Genomic DNA, 16,312 nt, shown 5'->3' with positions numbered 1-16,312 from the left:
GAATAAGGCAAGTGTTAGGATTAGAGCCAGGTGTGTGGTAGGGTCACAAATATGTTTTGGGTTCAGGTTAAGTTTAAGGTAAGGTAGGGGTTTGCTTTATAGAAGTACCATATTTATAAAATATTTCATATAACATATTTACAATAAATTTACTTAATATGTCAGGATATTTATTTCAGTGTATTCAATGTATTGCTTTTGTCAATCCTGCTACCTCACTGATATGTTTTAACGTGGTACTAATCTGTGAAGAGTTTATCATTCATAACAACCACTCAAAATCAGAGGTTATTGTACTGTTAGATATGCAAGTCAATGTTCATATTTGTAAAAGACTATGAGACCCTTTAGGTATCAAGCTTTGCACACTCACTAACACTGAATATTTTACACTCTCATAAACATTATGAAACCTCTTATACACTACCAAAACTGTTACACTGATATATGTATGTATACACTGAGTCAGTTTGATATTGGGCGTAAGAGGATTCATAGTGTGAGTAAGTGTTTTGGTGTATAATATGTTCGATAATGTTTGTGATTGTATATAATACTCAGTGTGAGACAGTGTGTTAGTGAGTGTAAGAGGATAGGATAATGTATGTGAGACTGAAATTTGAATATTGGCCTAAAGGGCCTCTCATATTATATTCTGACATATGACTTCCTTTCAGAGAAATTTACAATACCATGCTTGTGTGCAGAGGTGAAGGATTCCATAAGAAGCCATTGGCATTGCCCCTGGTGTGGGAAAATTATTCTTAAACATGTAAATTTTCAAGTTCATTTAAATTCTTATGATAAGATTTCCTTATAAAACACATTTTTCATTGCTGACCTAAAAATGATTTAATAATTAATTATTACATTACGTACCACCAACTAAACCTTTCATACAAATTGCAGCCTGTTCAACTAAAAAGGCAGAAGAAGCAGGTAAGTTTTCTTTTCTACATGTTAAAACATATGTTTAAGTACTGCGCTTGCAAATCAAGAAAAATGTTGGTCTTAAATACTAATGTTGGCAGAAGAAATGTAAGATAGCAAGTCATACACTAAATGTTAAAGCTACTACAGTTTAAGAAATCAGTTTAACACTGATTCCTTGTAATAAATGGCCACATGTTAAGTTTTATAGAGGCTTTACCTTATGTCAGAATGTATAATATGTAATCTATGATGTATAAACTTCCAAAATTATTTTTGAAGAATGTCGGCTTTATTATTTAAGGGTTTTGTAGAGAACAAAAAGTTTTGAATGCAGTATTTGAAATTACTTTGTAAGTTCAACATTAGTTCACAATTATAAATTCATTTTATAGGCCTTGTTGATTCTGTGTTTTCATAGTAAGAAGTAATCCTGTTTCATTAAAACACTTGAGCAGTTAGCTCTGATTTAGATCTAAAAGATTACCACAGATGTCATCATCATAATCATCATCATATTCTTCTTTGCTGCTTAATCCATTTCAGGGTGTCTATGAGCACAGATGTGATTGGGTTTAATATTTTTGAATGTTTTAGGAAATAAAATATTAACTTTTGTGAGAAAAACTCAAGATTGCCAAAACAAATTTGTAAGAAGAAAATCTGCACATAGCACATATGTAATTTTTTGATGTTCAGACATTCATCAAACATAAATATTTGTTGAGTAAAATCCCTATACATTACTTTTAGTTATGAAGCAGTTTGGAATCATTTTATCTAATATTTTTGATAAATTGATAATACAGTCCTGAAACATATGAACACTACATAAATGTTGCTAAAATAACTAAAATAATAATAATAATAATAATAATGTTATGGAAAGATTACATTTAATAGATTAAATATTTTACATCCTTGATAAAACAAGCCTTTTGTGAAAATGTGTTAATATGAAATGATTATAAACAAATTACTCTTACTGTGAGTACATTTACTCAGCTTTTTAATCTGTTTAGTCATTCTAAAAACGAATGTTTTTTTTTTTTAAAATTCATTAATTATATTACTTTTTGCTTTAAGTTGTTCATGGGAAACTGACATAACCAGACAAGTCCTAAGTCAGCTGGTGTGGAATGATCCTGAAGTCTTTGAGCTTCGTTGACAAAAAAAAACATATCATTTTAAGTGTGACATTATGCGTAAAAAGTCACTTACAAAAAGTTTCAGACAATTAGTCCCAAGAAAGTTTTGAAACCTGCTGTGAACATAACACCCTTCAAGTATATGGGATTATTCCACCAATGCCTTTTAAGCATATGACTATGACTTTTTTAAACACGGCAGTGGCAGAACAACTTAACCGAGAACTGGCCTCAAGTCTGTATTTTCTTTGTAATATGAAAGACAGGCATTTTATGTTTTCCTTAAGACTGATATTTCACCTGCATAACCAGAAATTCAAAGAAGACATGATGAGAATTTCATTGGACCAATTGGAAGTAGATAGCGGAAGTGGAAGACTTGGTATTTCTGAAAAAGGTTTGTACAATTTATTTGCTTTTTCATAATTTGAATCAGTAAAAGTTAAAGAAATAGTTTTAATTATAATTGGCAGCAAGTGCAGTCTAGAAAGAGGGGGTAAATGAAGGCATGGAAATGATAGAGTTGCCCCAAGAAGAAGAGAACAAAAAGAGCTGCCAGCACTTTTCAGTTGGTCTTTTTCAAATAGACCAATAAAAGAGGTAAGTTAATTTTTTTGTTATATTAATAAAGTACGTTGTACAATACGTGCTTTTAGAAATGTTGTAATGTCTATAATGTTTAGGAAAAATTAGCAGTCCTTTTTGCTGAACAAAGGAGGAGCATCTAACCTTAATAAGGATTGGAAACTGCACCGTCAACCTTCATGATCTAAAGTGTTTGTGCCCCCCTGAAATAATGAATACCAAGAAGCAGTAATTAGGAAAAATCAGAATGCCTTGGCTGACGGATAACGTGAGTATTAATATCACAAGTGCTCTCTATACTTAACAGAAATCAACTCAAAAAATATTAATTGAGCTTGCTTTTCTCACAGGTAGTAGACACCAGACTTTCTCAGCTGGTTGAAGGAGCACAGAATATACATTTTTCTAACTTATATATTATTGTTGTGATTATGAATTTCTGCAGAATAAACAATTGAGGACCAGGACAAGGAATTGTTATGGTATATATTTTTTTCATTCCACCTTACAAATAAAGCATAAACTTTTGTTTCTGGATCTTGTTTGTTGGATATTATTTGGTACTGCTTTTTAACTACTTAGTATCACTGAGTAGGCTACACAGTGGAAATATGGGTAGCCTCATTGTTCTTAAGCTTTAATATTAACTAAAGATTTATAAATCCCTGCTGTCAACAAACATTAAATGTACTCATTTAAATGTGAAGTTTGTTTATTCTAATGTTTACTCAAAAGGATTGTCTTCAGAAATTATTTCAGAAGCTTGGTTTTGGACAAATTCATATGCTGCATCCACAACTAAGAGTTTTACTTTTATTATAATGGTCTTTATTCCCAGTAAGGCATTTCAGAACGTTTGGGACTTGAGCTCTTGGAATCAGTCAGATTCAGATAACTGTGGGGTATTTGTTTGCGCGGTAGGCACCTATCACGGATTGTTACATCATATGTACTATGTGAATATGCCACTCCAAATGTTTCCTTATGTTAAAATAGATGGCTGAATTGGAAGTGAGGAATATCAAAGCTGCAAATGAAACTGTTTCAGAAACAACTGCTTCACCTGCATGAATATTATGCAGCTTCATTAGCAGCAGAAGCTATTCTGCCTGTAAGTTGATGATTAGTTTATTTATATAACCAGCATCTTCAATTAAAATTCCATGCTCTGCCACCCAGTAATAATTTTTTAATCATTTTTTTATTACAGACACTTGCAACAGGTGACACAGTTTGCTTGGCTGGCAAAATGTATGCATGCACGTACCAGAGTATGTCTGGACAGAAAGGAGAGAGGTACATTCTACATACTCCTTAACACTTTATTTTAATTCAGATGTTTAGGTCAAATTTGTGTTTTGACTAATTTAATTTAATTGTGAACTTATTTAGATCCCTGTATCCAGATGTTTCTAAATTTACCTGGGTACAGTGTGACGTATGTGAAAACTGGCTTCATACAGACTGTGCAGGTGTACAGCAAGAAAACCTTCAGGATACAAGTTTTAAATGTGGATGTGACATACCTTCGCCTTACCCATATACAAAGTATGTGACCAATCTATGTTTTATTTTACAAATGACAAATTCTACAAACCAATTATACTGGCCAAAGCAGCCATTTAGTGAATTTACATATGTTTACTTCCAGTCTCCTCTCAGTCCTGAAAGAGAAGGGTTTGAGAGTCTTGATCAGTGATGAAGAAATCCAGGTAATTCTTCTTTGTTTTCTAATAAATATAATTTATTTTTCTTTTTTTTTTATTTACTGCTGTGCCTTTGATGTACAGTTCTGTTGAGTTATGCTTGAGGAATATCTGAGTGCATAAAGAATTGCTCTGAGTGCAGGAGCAAAAATAAAATCATACCCAGTGTTCCTTTAATTCAGTTATTCCAAAATATGTTTTAAAAAGAAATATATTATGATAAGGTGCACTATATATGTGGATGTCCACTTTTAATTAGCAAATTCACCAAATATTAACATTCACAGGTGTTCAGTTGTGTGCAGACAGCTTGTAAAATCTCCATAGAAGAGTGGATAGGATAGATTCAAGAAATAAATGCATATCAGAATTGTTCTTTTGCTAATCATACAATTATATTTTCAATAGGAGTTACATAGACAACTATTCAGTGGCAAAAAGAAGTCAGGGCAAATGTTCCTGTGGAGCCATCCCAACAAATGTATGAAGCTTCGGACCATACTTAGACCTAGACTATCTAAATTTAGTACAGAACGGGTGAGACATATTAGGTTTTCTTACTTTTGCTCTTCTCCATATTTCCAAAATAAATCTTGTACAATTTAAAGTACTGTTTGTACATATTTATGTGTATATTTTTTCCAGATTGATGAGATGTATAAAATAATCCACACTGCTTTAGGCATGGACAAGAAGGACCTTGGAAGTGTTGACATTATTCTAGATGTTATGCTGCCAGAGGTAGGGAATTCAATAATGCTATAGTATGAATCATTACAATAGAATTGGTACCTTAACAACAATTGGATAAAATACTGCTAAATGTTATTATTAACGACTATTAATTTTATATTTACTACCACTGCAGGTGACTCTTAAAATATTGAACAAGCATGAAGGCTTCTATCGATACCAAAGAGAGGTGTCTCTTGCTACTCCAGGTGTCATTATTTGAATAAGAATGACAAAGGCTGCTTGATACATAAGCTTTATTGTAAAAGGTTATTCAAGTTTTATTTGTTACTTTTTGTTATATGTATATTGAGAGAAAATCCCAGTTTCGTGAGTTCTCATATCTAAGCTTTGGGATGAGATAGGCTGAAAATAATCACACCCCTGTGTAAGTCAGGGAATCCTTAATCAACAACGTTAGTTTGGAGGAGATCTGAGTTGGTCAAAAATTTTGTCTAAAAAACACAAAGGGTATTAGTATTTTTTTTAGTTAAAATCATGACCTCTTCAGATCTTTTTCAAACCCACACAGTGTGTCAGGGAGGTTCTGGCGAAGACAGTGGTGTGGTTATTTTCGCTCTACCACATCCCAAAGCTGAGATATGGGGATCTCTTCTAGTCCATAAAATGTATAACTGCATATATCAAGATGGCATTCCTATTTCCAGTGAAGCTAGGTAAACACATGAGTAGAGGGGTGCAATCAGAAAAGCCTCCTCAATCCAATATGTCCTACATTGAATTTGTATTTGGTCAGGGGGTCTCAGTTCTAATAAATTAAAGAAGATATAAAATGTGAGACTTAGGGATGTCAGAAGAAGCCTCATCATTGCAATATATTCAACACCAATAAACCTATTGAGAGAAAATCGAAGTTACATCAGTTCTCATATCTCAGCTTTGGGATGAGATAGGCTGAAAATAATCACACCCCTGTGTAAGTTAGGGCCTCCTTAATCAACAACTTGAGTTTGGAGGAAATCTGACTCTGTGAAAAATTTAGTCTAAATAAACACAAAGGAGTTTTTTTTAGACAAAATTTTTGACCGTCTCAGATTTTTTCCAAACTCATGATGTTGATTGAGCAGGTCCTGACTTACACAGGGGTGTGATTATTTTCAGCCTATCTCATCCCAAAGCTGAGATATGAGGACTAACGTAACTAGGATTTTCGCTCAGTATGTTTATTGGTGTTGAATATATTAGAATTAAATTTATGAGCTTGTTATACGTCCAATAAAGCAAAATACAGATGCAATGTAGGATATATTGGACTGACTAGGCTTTTCTGATCGCACCCTTCTACTCATGTGTTTACCTAGCTTCAATGGAAGTAGGAATCCCATCATGAAATTAATTTGCAGTTATACATTTTATGCAGCAAAACATGTCCCTATATCTCAGCTTTGGGATGTGGTAGGGCAACAATTACCACACCACTGTCTTCGTCAGGACCTCCCTGACACACGGTGTGGGTTTGAAGAAGATCTGAGGAGGTCACATTTTTCACCCAAAAAAACACTACCCCTTTGTGTTTTTTTAGACAAAATTTTTGACCGTCTCAGATTTCTTCCAAACTCACAATGTTGATTGAGCAGGTCCTGACTTACACAGGGGTGTGATTATTTTCAACCTATCTCATCCCAAAGCTGAGATATGAGGACTAACGTAACTGGGATTTTCTCTCAATAGGTTTATTGGTGTTGAATATTTTGGAATTAAATTTATGAACTTGTTATACGTCCAATAAAGCAAAATACAGATGCAATGTAGGTTATATTGGACTGACTAGGCTTTTCTGATCGCACCCTTCTACTCATGTGTTTACCTAGCTTCACTGGAAGTAAGAATCCCATCATGAAATTTAAAGTTATACATTTTATGCAGCACAACATGTCCCTAAATCTCAGCTTTGGGATGTGGTAGGGCAAAAATCACCACACCACTGTCTTCGTCAGGACCTCCCTGACACACGGTGTGGGTTTGAAGAAGATCTGAGGAGGTCACATTTTTCACCTAAAAAAAAAAACTAAGGGGTACCCCATTGTGGTTTTTTAGACTAAATTTTTGACCGTCTCAGACTTCTTCCAAACTCACGATGTTGATTGAGCAGGTCCTGACTTACACAGGGGTGTGATTATTTTTAGCCTATCTCATCCCAAAGCTGAGATATGAGGACTAACGTAACTGGGATTTTCTCTCAATAGGTTTGTTGGTGTTGAATATTTTGGAATTAAATTGATGAGCTTGTTATACGTCCAATAAAGCAAAATACAGATGCAGTGTAGGTTATATTAGATTGACTAGGCTTTTCTGATCACACCCTTCTACTCATGTGTTTACCTAGCTTCACTGAAAGTAAGAATCCCATCATGAAATTTATAGTTATACATTTTATGCAGCACAACATGATCCTATATCTCAGCTTTGGGATGTGGTAGGGCAACAATTACCACACCACTGTCTTCGTCAGGACCTCCCTGACACACGGTGTGGGTTTGAAGAAGATCTTAAGAGGTCACATTTTTCACCCAAAAAAAAACCACTAAGGGGTACCCCTTTGTGTTTTTTTAGACTAAATTTTTGACCGTCTCAGATTTCTTCCAAACTCACAATGTTGATTGAGCAGGTCCTGACTTACACAGGGGTGTGATTATTTTTTAGCCTATCTCATCCCAAAGCTGAGATATGAGGACTAACCTAACTGGGATTTTCTCTCAATAGGTTTATTGGTGTTGAATATATTGGAATTAAATTAATAAGCTTGTTATACGTCCAATAAAGCAAAATACAGATGCAATGTAGGATATATTGGACTGACTAGGCTTTTCTGATCGCACCCTTCTACTCATGTGTTTACCTAGCTTCACTGGAAGTAAGAATCCCATCATGAAATTTACAGTTATACATTTTATGCAGCACAACATGTGCCTATATCTCAGCTTTGGGATGTGGTAGGGCAACAATTACCACACCACTGTCTTCGTCAGGACCTCCTAGACACACGGTGTGGGTTTGAAGAAGATCTGAGGAGGTCACATTTTTCACCCAAAAAAACACTAAGGGGTACCCCATTGTGGTTTTTTAGACTAAATTTTTGACCGTCTCAGACTTCTTCCAAACTCACGATGTTGATTGAGCAGGTCCTGACTAACACAGGGGTGTGATTATTTTCAGCCTATCTCATCCCAAAGCTGAGATATGAGGACTAACGTAACTGGGATTTTCTCTCAAAAGGTTTATTGGTGTTGAATATATTGGAATTAAATTTATGAGCTTGTTATACGTCCAATAAAGCAAAATACAGATGCAATGTAGGATATATTGGACAGACTAGGCTTTTCTGATCGCACCCTTCTACTCGTATGTTTACCTAGCTTCACTGCGAGTAGGAATCCCATCATGAAATTTACAGTTATACATTTTATGCAGCACAACATGTGCCTATATCTCAGCTTTGGGATGTGGTAGAGCAACAATTACCACACCACTGTCATCGTCAGGACCTCCCTGACACACGGTGTGGGTTTGAAGAAGATTTGAGGAGGTCACATTTTTCACCTAAAAAAAAAAAACACTAAGGGGTACCCCTTTGTGTTTTTTTTAGACTAACTTTTTAACCGTCTCAGATTTCTTCCAAACTCACAATGTTGATTGAGCAGGTCCTGACTTACACAGGGGTGTGATTATTTTTTAGCCTATCTCATCCCAAAGCTGACATATGAGGACTAACGTAACTGGGATTTTCTCTCAATAGGTTTATTGGTGTTGAATATATTGGAATTAAATTTATAAGCTTGTTATACGTCCAATAAAGCAAATTACAGATGCAATGTAGGATATATTGGACGGACTAGGCTTTTCTGATCGCACCCTTCTACTCATGTGTTTACCTAGCTTCACTGGAAGTAAGAAACCCATCATGAAATTTACAGTTATACATTTTATGCAGCACAACATGTCCCTATATCTCAGCTTTGGGATGTGGTAGAGCAACAATTACCACACCACTGTAATCGTCAGGACCTCCCTGACACACGGTGTGGGTTTGAAGAAGATTTGAGGAGGTCACATTTTTCACCTAAAAAAAAAAAACACTAAGGGGTACCCCTTTGTGTTTTTTTTAGACTAACTTTTTAACCGTCTCAGATTTCTTCCAAACTCACGATGTTGATTGAGCAGGTCCTGACTTACACAGGGGTGTGATTATTTTCAGCCTATCTCATCCCAAAGCTGAGATATGAGGACTAACGTAACTGGGATTTTCTCTCAAAAGGTTTATTGGTGTTGAATATATTGGAATTAAATGTATGAGCTTGTTATACGTCCAATAAAGCAAAATACAGATGCAATGTAGGTTATATTGTACTGACTAGGCTTTTCTGATCGCACCCTTCTACTCATGTATTTACCTAGCTTCACTGGAAGTAGGAATCCCATCATGAAATTTACAGTTATACATTTTATGCAGCACAACATGTCCCTATATCTCAGCTTTGGGATGTGGTAGGGCAACAATTACCACACCACTGTCTTCGTCAGGACCTCCCAGACACACGGTGTGGGTTTGAAGAAGATCTGAGGAGGTCACATTTTTCACCCAAAAAAACACTAAGGGGTACCCCATTGTGGTTTTTTAGACTAAATTTTTGACCGTCTCAGACTTCTTCCAAACTCACGATGTTGATTGAGCAGGTCCTGACTTACACAGGGGTGTGATTATTTTCAGCCTGTCTCATCCCAAAGCTGAGATATGAGGACTTACGTAACTGGGGTTTTCTCTCAATAGGTTTATTGGTGTTGAATATATTGGAATTAAATTCATGAACTTGTTATACGTCCAATAAAGCAAAATACAGATGCAATGTAGGATATATTGGACTGACTAGGCTTTTCTGATCGCACCCTTCTACTCATGTGTTTACCTAGCTTCACTGGAAGTAAAAATCCCATCATGAAATTTACAGTTATACATTTTATGCAGCACAACATGTCCCTATATCTCAGCTTTGGGATGTGGTAGGGCAACAATTACCACACCACTGTCTTCGTCAGGACCTCCCTGACACACAGTGTGGGTTTGAAGAAGATCTGAGGAGGTCACATTTTTCACCGTCTCAGATTTCTTCCAAACTCACGATGTTGATTAAGCAGGTCCTGACTTACACAGGGGTGTGATTATTTTCAGCCTATCTCATCCCAAAGCTGAGATATGAGGACTTACGTAACTAGGATTTTCTCTCAATAGGTTTATTGGTGTTTAATATATTGGAATTAAATTCATGAACTTGTTATACGTCCAATAAAGCAAAATACAGATGCAATGTAGGATATATTGGACTGACTAGGCTTTTCTGATCACACCCTTCTACTCATGTGTTTACCTAGCTTCACTGGAAGTAGGAATCCCATCATGAAATTTACAGTTATACATTTTATGCAGCACAACATGTGCCTATATCTCAGGTTTGGGATGTGGTAGGGCAAAAATTACCACACCACTGTCTTCGTCAGGACCTCCCTGACACACGGTGTGGGTTTGAAGAAGATTTGAGGAGGTCACATATTTCACCCAAAAAACACTAAGGGGTAACCCTTTGTGGTTTTTTAGACTAAATTTTTGACCGTCTCAGATTTCTTCCAAACTCACGATGTTTATTGAGTAAGTTCTGACTTACACAGGGGTGTGATTATTTTCAGCCTATCTCATCCCAAAGCTGAGATATGAGGACTTACGTAACTGGGATTTTCTCTCAATAGGTTTATTGGTGTTGAATATATTGGAATTAAATTAATAAGCTTGTTATACGTCCAATAAAGCAAAATACAGATGCAATGTAGGATATATTGGACTGACTAGGCTTTTCTGATCGCACCCTTCTACTCATGCGTTTATCTAGCTTCACTGGAAGTAAGAATCCCATCATGAAATTTACAGTTATACATTTTATGCAGCACAACATGTCCCTATATCTCAGCTTTGGGATGTGGTAGGGCAACAATTACCACACCACTGTCTTCGTCAGGACCTCCCTGACACACGGTGTGGGTTTGAAGAAGATCTGAGGAGGTCACATTTTTCACCCAAAAAAACACTAAGGGGTACCCCTTTGTGTTTTTTTAGACTAAATCTTTGACCGTCTCAGATTTCTTCCAAACTCACGATGCTGATTAAGCAGGTCCTGACTCACACAGGGGTGTGATTATTTTCAGCCTATCTCATCCCAAAGCTGAGATATGAGGACTAACGTAACTGGGATTTTCTCTCAATAGGTTTATTGGTGTTGAATATATTGGAATTAAATTTATGAGCTTGTTATACATCCAATAAAGCAAAATACAGATGCAATGTAGGTTATATTGGACTGACTAGGCTTTTCTGATCGCACCCTTCTACTCATGTATTTACCTAGCTTCACTGGAAGTAGGAATCCCATCATGAAATTTACAGTTATACATTTTATGCAGCACAAAATGTCCCTATATCTCAGCTTTGGGATGTGGTAGGGCAACAATTACCACACCACTGTCTTCGTCAGGACCTCCCAGACACACGGTGTGGGTTTGAAGAAGATCTGAGGAGGTCACATTTTTCACCCAAAAAAACACTAAGGGGTACCCCATTGTGGTTTTTTAGACTAAATTTTTGACCGTCTCAGACTTCTTCCAAACTCACGATGTTGATTGAGCAGGTCCTGACTTACACAGGGGTGTGATTATTTTCAGCCTGTCTCATCCCAAAGCTGAGATATGAGGACTTACGTAACTGGGGTTTTCTCTCAATAGGTTTATTGGTGTTGAATATATTGGAATTAAATTCATGAACTTGTTATACGTCCAATAAAGCAAAATACAGATGCAATGTAGGATATATTGGACTGACTAGGCTTTTCTGATCGCACCCTTCTACTCATGTGTTTACCTAGCTTCACTGGAAGTAAAAATCCCATCATGAAATTTACAGTTATACATTTTATGCAGCACAACATGTCCCTATATCTCAGCTTTGGGATGTGGTAGGGCAACAATTACCACACCACTGTCTTCGTCAGGACCTCCCTGACACACGGTGTGGGTTTGAAGAAGATCTGAGGAGGTCACATTTTTCACCGTCTCAGATTTCTTCCAAACTCACGATGTTGATTAAGCAGGTCCTGACTTACACAGGGGTGTGATTATTTTCAGCCTGTCTCATCCCAAAGCTGAGATATGAGGACTTACGTAACTAGGATTTTCTCTCAATTGGTTTATTGGTGTTGAATATATTGGAATTAAATTCATGAACTTGTTATACGTCCAATAAAGCAAAATACAGATGCAATGTAGGATATATTGGACTGACTAGGCTTTTCTGATCACACCCTTTTACTCATGTGTTTACCTAGCTTCACTGGAAGTAGGAATCCCATCATGAAATTTACAGTTATACATTTTATGCAGCACAACATGTCCCTATATCTCAGGTTTGGGATGTGGTAGGGCAACAATTACCACACCACTGTCTTCGTCAGGACCTCCCTGACACACGGTGTGGGTTTGAAGAAGATTTGAGGAGGTCACATTTTTCACCCAAAAAAACACTAAGGGGTACCCCTTTGTGTTTTTTTAGACTAAATCTTTGACCGTCTCAGATTTCTTCCAAACTCACGATGCTGATTAAGCAGGTCCTGACTCACAAAGGGGTGTGATTATTTTCAGCCTATCTCATCCCAAAGCTGAGATATGAGGACTAACGTAACTGGGATTTTCTCTCAATAGGTTTATTGATGTTGAATATATTGAAATTAAATGTATTAGCTTGTTATACGTCCAATAAAGCAAAATACAGATGCAATGTAGGTTATATTGGACTGACTAGGCTTTTCTGATCACACCCTTCTACTCATGTGTTTACCTAGCTTCACTGCAAGTAGGAGTCCCATCATGAAATTTACAGTTATACATTTTATGCAGCACAACATGTCCCTATATCTCAGCTTTGGGATGTGGTAGGGCAACAATTACCACACCACTGTCTTCGTCAGGACCTCCCTGACACACGGTGTGGGTTTGAAGAAGATTTGAGGAGGTCACATATTTCACCCAAAAAACACTAAGGGGTAACCCTTTGTGGTTTTTTAGACTAAATTTTTGACCATCTCAGATTTCTTCCAAACTCACGATGTTGATTGAGCAGGTCCTGACTTACACAGGGGTGTGATTATTTTCAGCCTATCTCATCCCAAAGCTGAGATATGAGGACTTACGTAACTGGGATTTTCTCTCAATAGGTTTATTGGTGTTGAATATATTGGAATTAAATTTATGAACTTGTTATACGTCCAATAAAGCAAAATACAGATGCAGTGTAGAGTATATTGGACTGACTAGGCTTTTCTTATCTCACCCTTCTACTCATGGGTTTACCTAGCTTCACTGGAAGTAGGAATCCCATCATGAAATTTACAGTTATACATTTTATGCAGCACAACATGTCCCTATATCTCAGCTTTGGGATGTGGTAGGGCAACAATTACCACACCATTGTCTTCGTCAGGACCTCTCTGACACACGGTGTGGGTTTGAAGAAGATCTTAAGAGGTCACATTTTTCACCCAAAAAAAACCCACTAGACTAAATTTTTGACCGTCTCAGATTTCTTCCAAACTCACGATGTTGATTAAGCAGGTCCTGACGTATACAGGGGTGTGATTATTTTCAGCCTATCTCATACCAAAGCTGAGATATGAGGACTTACGGAACTGTGATTTTCTCTCAATAGGTTTATTGGTGTTGAATATATTGGAATTAAATTTATGAACTTGTTATATGTCCAATAAAGCAAAATACAGATGCAGTGTAGAGTATATTGGACTGACTAGGCTTTTCTTATCTCACCCTTCTACTCATGGGTTTACCTAGCTTCACTGGAAGTAGGAATCCCATCATGAAATTTACAGCTATACATTTTATGCAGCACAACATGTCCCTATATCTCAGCTTTGGGATGTGGTAGGGCAAAAATTACCACACCACTCTCTTCGTCAGGACCTCCCTGACAGATCTGAGGAGGTCACTTTTTTCACGCAAAAAACCAATAAGGAGTACCCCTTTGTGTTTTTTTAGACTAAATTTTTGACCATCTCAGATTTCTTCCAAACTCACAATGTTGATTGAGCAGGCCTTGACTTACACAGGGGTGTGATTATTTCCAGCCTATCTCATCCCAAAGCTGAGATATGAGGACTAACGTAACTGGGATTTTCTCTCAATAGGTTTATTGGTGTTGAATATATTGGAATTAAATTTATGAGCTTGTTATACGTCCAATAAAGCAAAATACAGATGCAGTGTAGGTTATATTGGACTGACTAGGCTTTTCTGATCGCACCCTTCTACTCATGCGTTTACCTAGCTTCACTGGAAGTAAGAATCCCATCATGAAACTTACAGTTATACATTTTATGCAGCACAACATGTCCCTATATCTCAGCTTTGGGATGTGGTAGGGCAACAATTACCACACCATTGTCTTCGTCAGGACCTCTCTGACACACGGTGTGGGTTTGAAGAAGATCTTAAGAGGTCACATTTTTCACCCAAAAAAAACCCACTAAGGGGTACCCCTTTGTGTTTTTTTAGACTAACTTTTTAACCGTCTCAGATTTCTTCCAAACTCATGATGTTGATTGAGCAGGTTCTGACTTACACAGGGGTGTGATTATTTTCAGCCTGTCTCATCCCAAAGCTGAGATATGAGGACTAATGTAACTGGGATTTTCTCTCAATAGGTTTATTGGTGTTGAATATATTGGAATTAAATTGATGAGCTTGTTATACGTCCAATAAAGCAAAATACAGATGCAATGTAGGTTATATTGGACTGACTAGGCTTTTCTGATCGCACCCTTCTACTCGTGTGTTTACCTAGCTTCACTGGAAGTAGGAATCCCATCATGAAATTTACAGTTATACATTTTATGCAGCACAACATGTCCCTATATCTCAGCTTTGGGATGTGGTAGGGCAAAAAATCCCACACCACTCTCGTCGTCAGGACCTCCCTGATACACGGTGTGAGTTTGAAGAAGATCTGAGGAGGTCACATTTTTCACCCAAAAAACCACTAAGGGGTACCCCTTTGTGTTTTTTTAGACAAAATTTTTGACCATCTCAGATTTCTTCCAAACTCACGATGTTGATTAAGCAGGTCCTGACTTACACAGGGGTGTGATTATTTTCAGCCTATCTAATCCCAAAGCTGAGAATTGAGGACTTACGTAACTGTGATTTTCTCTCAATTGGTTTATTGGTGTTGAATATATTGGAATTAAATTTATGAACTTGTTATACGTCCAATAAAGCACAATACAGATGCAGTGTAGAGTATATTGGACTGACTAGGCTTTTCTTATCTCAACCTTCTACTCGTATGTTTACCTAGCTTCACTGCGAGTAGGAATCCCATCATGAAATTTACAGTTATACAATTTATGCAGCACAACATGTGCCAACACTTTATTGGTGTTGAATATATTGGAATTAAATTTATGAGCTTGTTATACGTCCAATAAAGCAAAATACAGATGCAGTATAGAGTATATTGGACTGACTAGGCTTTTCTTATCTCACCCTTCTACTCATGGGTTTACCTAGCTTCACTGGAAGTAGGAGTCCCATCATGAAATTTACAGTTATACAGTTTATGCAGCACAACATGTCCCTATATCTCAGCTTTGGGATGTGGTAGGGCAACAATTACCACACCATTGTCTTCGTCAGGACCTCTCTGACACACGGTGTGGGTTTGAAGAAGATCTTAAGAGGTCACATTTTTCACCCAAAAAAAACCCACTAGACTAAATTTTTGACCGTCTCAGATTTCTTCCAAACTCACGATGTTGATTAAGCAGGTCCTGACGTATACAGGGGTGTGATTATTTCCAGCCTATCTCATCCCAAAGCTGAGATATGAGGACTAACGTAACTGGGATTTTCTCTCAATAGGTTTATTGGTGTTGAATATATTGGAATTAAATTTATGAGCTTGTTATACGTCCAATAAAGCAAAATACAGATGCAGTGTAGGTTATATTGGACTGACTAGGCTTTTCTGATCGCACCCTTCTACTCATGTGTTTACCTAGCTTCACTGGAAGTAAGAATCCCATCATGAAATTTACAGTTATACATTTTATGCAGCACAACATGTCCCTATATCTCAGCTTTGGG

This window comes from Hoplias malabaricus, chromosome 16 (assembly GCF_029633855.1).
Source record: "Hoplias malabaricus isolate fHopMal1 chromosome 16, fHopMal1.hap1, whole genome shotgun sequence".
Lineage (NCBI taxonomy): Eukaryota > Metazoa > Chordata > Actinopteri > Characiformes > Erythrinidae > Hoplias > Hoplias malabaricus.
The sequence above is the reverse complement of the archived record's forward strand: the minus strand, read 5'-3'. Positions refer to the sequence as shown.